Below are 5697 nucleotides of genomic sequence, written 5' to 3' on the forward strand. Positions count from 1 at the left end.
GAAAACTAGCTTTACTTTGTTGTCTGGGTCAACTTTGCTAGCGAGAGACAGAGAGAGGCGTTGAAAGGCTGCTCCAACGGAACTTATTGTTTTCGGAGGAAAACACGAACACAGCGTACAGTCGAGTCTTAATAGCTTACTTACAACTGGGCTCGTCAGGCTCTCTTTTTGGCTGCAGTGGTTATTATTATATTTACATGCTTCCAGCTGCCGTTTTCTGCTCGATGACTGCTGGTACTTTTCCACTCTCCTTTTTCTCTCTCCTCTTGCTCACAGACACATAACGTGTATGGCGGTCCATTCTCCTTGCAGCACGGACTACACTGCCCATGAGGCTACATTCTTTAGAGCTATGCTTGTAGCATTCTGCCTGTTAGCTTAGCACAACAACAACAAAAAGGCGCTCTCTCACCCAGGAAACACACAGTCACAGAGAGAGAGAGAGAGAGCGGCGCCCTGTAACCATGGCAACCGTAACGCTGCCGCCTGGAACAACAGAACGAAGCTGTCAAACAAACCCAAACAGTCCTGACCCGCGACAATATGAAACAGGGAAGTACCGCCGTGTAATCCATTTATTTCAACAAAGTAACTGTATTCTGAATACCACCTTTTTAAATGGTAACTGTAACGGAATACAGTTACACATATTTTGTATTTTAAATACGTAACGGCGGTACATGTATTCCGTTACTCCCCAACACTGCACATGTATGCACCTGATGTAATGAAGGCCATTGGTCCATTTTTGTCTGTCAGGAACCTTGGGGTAACTCTTGACTCTGCATTCACTTTGGAATGCTGCTACAAGCCTTCTGAGCAGCTACTTCTTTTATTTCTCAGGTTGTAAATTGGATCAACTTTTCCTTGCTGGCCTACCTGTGGGAAAACTTTTCCACAGATACTACAGATGTTCAAAAGCAGTCACAAAGCATTAAAATAAATGCAGGGGTCTAAGAGTATATAATATCTAAAAGTCACATGTGTGTGCATGTGCTGGGTTCATTTTGCCCATGCTGCCGGAGGAGAGGCTGGAGAACTTGGTGCTAGAGCAATTTGTGGAGGGGCTGCCTGGGGACACGGTGCACTGACCCATGTCTGTAGAGGCAGCTGTGACCCTTGCAGAGGATTATCTGGCAGCCAGGGCTGATTGGACAAAGAGAGCCATCCATCCAGCCAGAGGTGCAGGCTGCCCAAGCCTGTCCCGGGCAGGGCCCAGTGCCACTAGATTACTATCAAGTTCTCTCCCCTCTGCTCTCCTAGGGATTAGAAGCGTCGGGTGCCGGTCATGATGTATGCTGTGTGGCACACATCACCTCAGTTTGTATGACAGAGAAGACCGTTACAACACATTTTGGGTATGTTAAGTGCAAGGTGTAGTAATATGGCATCAACACCAACATTCCTTCCCAGAAATCCTCCAAGGGGAGAGTGGTCACTGCACAGCAACAATGCTGGTTGTCCCATCAAAAAGTAGCACTGGGGAGGAGAGAGGCCGCTTCTCAAGGTATAGCATAGCATCTTCACCCGGCTAGAAAAGAACAAAAAAGAGCAAATTCTTCAAGATTTTAAATTAAAGCGCTGCTGTGCATCCAAACAGCTTAAGGCACAAAAAGCGATATCAAGAGTTTACAATGCTCCAACTGATTTACATAAATGTGAAATTTTTAAAATTGTATCAATTCTGAGCATGAATTTTCTCTATTTTTCAGCCTTTTCATTTTGTCTATTTGTGCTTTTTTCTTCTTTTTTTTAACATCTTTTTTTTTTTTTTTTTTTTTTTTTTACCTCTGTTACAGATTCTAGTTTTTGAAGGCCTTTTTAAAAATCCATTTTTACTGCTTCTTCATGTATCCCAACTGCAATGTGCTTTTGTTCTGCACTGCCTCACTGGAGTCGTTTTTGAATGACAAGTAAGAAAATTAATTAAGGAGTAATTTAATCCCTGCTGAATTGAACTTTGAAGCCACTCTTATTAAGTATGAAAAAGCAAAATAATAATAATACAAGTAAATGGAGTACAGTCACTGGTATTGCTTACAGCTGTTCTCACCTTGAGGATATGAAGTTGAGCCTCACTGACACTTACCAGCCGCTTTGGTGGTGTAGTTGGTGAAGGAAAAAGAAATGGGAGTGCAGTGAAGAGAGTGACAGTAAAATCCACTGTGGAGAGAGAATTGTCTCTTAATGAAGTAATCTGAACATATCTGATACTTGGATTTAATGTATGAAAGGGCCACTTACCTCCACGTACATCCAAGGGGAGAGGAGGTTATAGAACTGCACCTTCGAACAAAACTCTGCCCATCTACCCTTCATTTGATATATGTATTTGCAGTTGGAGCCACCAACGATGCGACGCAGTTCATCCATTGCCTATGACAAAATTGTGCTCAGTCAAGAACTAACTAAACCTATCCAGAGAAAGCAAGGAATTTAACTGAAAGTAGTTGAACTTACATTTCGAATATCTTTGAAGAACAGGTATGCTTCAAATATTTTTGTGGGCCTGTCTTCTTCCCTTGTAACATCTGCATCAATAAAAGCTCGTTTGGCCTCAAACTCCAGGTCCAAAATTTGAGCAACGTCACTTTGGTTGGTTTTTGAATTGGGTTTCCTGTACATGTTGCTCAAGGTTTTGTAATGTCTTGCCTGCATCTTCAGGCTGTCATGGTCTGCTAGGGAAAGCAAAGAGCAATTGCAAGACATGGTGTAACTAGACTTCACAAAATCCAGATTTTTCTAATCAGTCATTTCTAGTAAGGTTGTATGGTTGTTTTTAAGTTACCGTTTTCAATATAATATTTATGAGAATTGATGTTTAGGTTAAATATGTTTGTGTAATGAACTGACCCTATATGTCCTGGTCATTTCCCTTTGTGTCATTTTCGTATAATGATCATGGATTTATGTTAATTGTTAGTTTGAACAGAATCAAATATTAAAACGAAAGTTTAAGATGCCCGTGAATAAAACTGTGGTGAAAATAAGGTAAAGGTTGTTTACTGTGTATATCGTTCACATCAGTGTGGACAGTGATTATGACCAACTTGAGTTAATGCCAAACCACTATGATTTATGGAATAAACACTTAGAACGGGGTTCATTGCTGCAGCCATATTTTGGAAAGAGCTGTAAGAGGAGCCACAGTCAGACTGAGAGGTAGATAAGGGTGATGGTGGACTTGCCAACAACATCATCTGGAGGTGCAGTTGAAGGACCTATATCAGCCCTGGGTGCAGAGCATGATGCTGACTTGGATAATAGTGGCAAATCCAGGGTAGTATTGTTTGACGTAGTTGGTACAGTGGAGGGTAGCTGCAATTTGGATTCTTTCTCTGAGGAAAAAACAGAAGATGAACAGAATTTAATAACAGGAAATAGCTAGAAAGTTAAGGAAAATATTCATCACTGTGTAAATCTTGTAAGACACTGAACAGAAAACTGAGGGCAGGTGGTCTCTTTGAAGTTTTATATGTCCAAACGTCATTAGTATAGCAGACCAAAGTACACACCTGCATTTGAGTTGTCCTTGCTGAGGTCAACATTGCTCTCAAGAAGTATGGTATAGTCACTTGAACCACTTGCTTCGCCACTTAGGTCACCTTCAGTCCCATTGTCTGTGTCGTCTTAGCCGAAAAGAGTCTTCCTGGGCCTGCCTCGTTGTGGCATGGAGCCCTGCCTCTTCCTTGGAGACTTCATATTTTGGAGTCGTTTGTACAGTTTGGTGTAGATCAGGGGTGGGCAATTCCAGGCCTCGAGGGCCGGTGTCCTGCAGGTTTTAGATCTCACCTTGGGTCAACACACCTGAATCACATGATTAGTTTGTTACCAGGCCTTTGGAGAACTGCAGGACATGTTGAGGAGCTAATTTAGCCATTTAAATCAGGACACATCTAAAACCTGCAGGGACACCGGCCCTCGAGGCCTGGAGTTGCCCACCCCTGGTGTAGATGGTCAGCTGTGGTAAAATAATATATATTTGTACATCCTTTTATTATCTCACTCGATTTTAGATATTGTAGTGGGTAAAGAATGACTTACGTATGGCATGTGTGTGTTGGCATCACGTAACATGGGGTAATAGTCGACAATCTTCTGTGACATTGCTCTCATTTCGAGTTTGGAGGGTATCTTACTTCTTTCCCCATGGGACTAGCACAAAGCATTGCAACCATGCTGGTGACTGTGTTCCTTACAAGTCTACAAAAGAGCTCCTTCGACATCTTACAGTCCTTTTCCTTTCCACTGTGGAGCAATGCAAAGTACTGACTGCGCACATATATATATATATATATATATATATATATATATATATATATGTAAGACAGAGAGAGAGAGAACAGTAAAATAAAAATTGTTGGCTGAGGAGCGTTGTACTGCTGCTGCGTTGAACTTTGACCTCAGAGTGACATGACGTTTGTTCACACAGCCAATGGATATGCAGAAAGTCGCAAATCAGGCATATTGCTCACATAAACACAAAAATAGATAAATAAATAATGAGATAATCCTGATGTTGTGCCAAAGAGTGATTTCCAATGTTAATTTGTGTTCTATATGTAATACCTTTGCTTAAATGACTGGATGGACTGTGTCTCTGCGTTATTGTAGAATAGAATAGAATAGAATAGAAGAGAATAGAATAGAAGAGAATAGAATAGAAGAGAATATAATAGAATAAACCTTTATTATCCCACAAATGAGAAATTTGGGTGTTACACAGCTGTTATTGCAAGAGGAATGTAAAATAAAGAAGGAAGACACAAAGTAGTCCTACATACATAAGCAACCAAAATTTGTATGTACAAATAAAAATGTACAGAGATATGTACACAAAAGTCTACTGCTGATCAAGGTGCTCTGTGCTCGTACAGTCTTATGCAGAGCGCGTGGAGGTGTGGTGAATGATGGATGTTAGCTCAGACAACATCCTCTCCTCCCCAGTCTGCTCAGTAGACTTTAGCGGACTGTTCCAGGACAGAGTTGGCCCTCTTGACCAGTTTGTTAAGTTTCCCTCTGTCCCTCTCTGCCATTCCACCACTCCAGCAGACCACAGCATAAAAGACAGCAGACGCCACCTCAGTGTCGTAGAACATCCTTAGAAGACGCACTACCCACATTATAACCAATCAAGTCCTGCCTTTTTTTAAATACAGAAGAGGATTTACTATTTACTGAAAGGCTGTGCCTTACTTTGCTTCTTTCATTATTGTGTTTCACCTTGCATAAAATAGATAGCTTTTCTGATAACTGCAGTCAGTACTCTCCTACTGGCATTAGCGGTGACCTAAGAGGCTTAACCTTAATATTGCTTTGCAGTTTAAATGTTGCAGAAAATGACTGTCGTTTCTTTCTTCTTGTGTGCAGATTGACTTTGATGTCATAGCGCTGATGGATGACGCAACTTTGGCAAACTACATTCCCTCCTAAGGAGACCAAATTGCCCTCTTCAATTTCTGCAAAAGCAAGCAACCACTGTCAAAAAGAAAACTAGGACTTGTGCAAAAACTTCATGAGAAAATGAAAACCAAAACACAAAGTCCAAAGTAGAACGCTTCGCATGCAGATGCAGGAATAAGACAGACAAAGAAGCAAAAAGCAACACGAAACATTGAGATAGGATGGATACAGCATGATGGAAAAATAGCCAAACAGGTGAGAGTTGTGGAGAGCAGGGAAATTATTTCATTGTTA

The 5697-nt window shown here is 41.3% G+C and overlaps 1 long non-coding RNA gene across 1 annotated transcript; it reads right to left on the reverse strand.

Annotated features, from left to right (window-relative positions):
* Window positions 1-1219: 1219 nt before the first annotated feature.
* LOC146386338 (uncharacterized) lies at window positions 1220-2670 on the reverse strand. The gene is made up of 4 exons (XR_014800198.1): window positions 2461-2670; window positions 2245-2376; window positions 2090-2163; window positions 1220-1531 (listed from the first exon to the last, which is right to left on the reverse strand). It is a non-coding gene; the product is annotated as an uncharacterized LOC146386338 (long non-coding RNA).
* Between the last annotated feature and the right edge of the window lie 3027 nt (window positions 2671-5697).

This window comes from Perissodus microlepis, chromosome 5 (assembly GCF_051167445.1).
Source record: "Perissodus microlepis isolate ML-2025 ecotype Zambia chromosome 5, ASM5116744v1, whole genome shotgun sequence".
NCBI classification, from domain to species: domain Eukaryota; kingdom Metazoa; phylum Chordata; class Actinopteri; order Cichliformes; family Cichlidae; genus Perissodus; species Perissodus microlepis.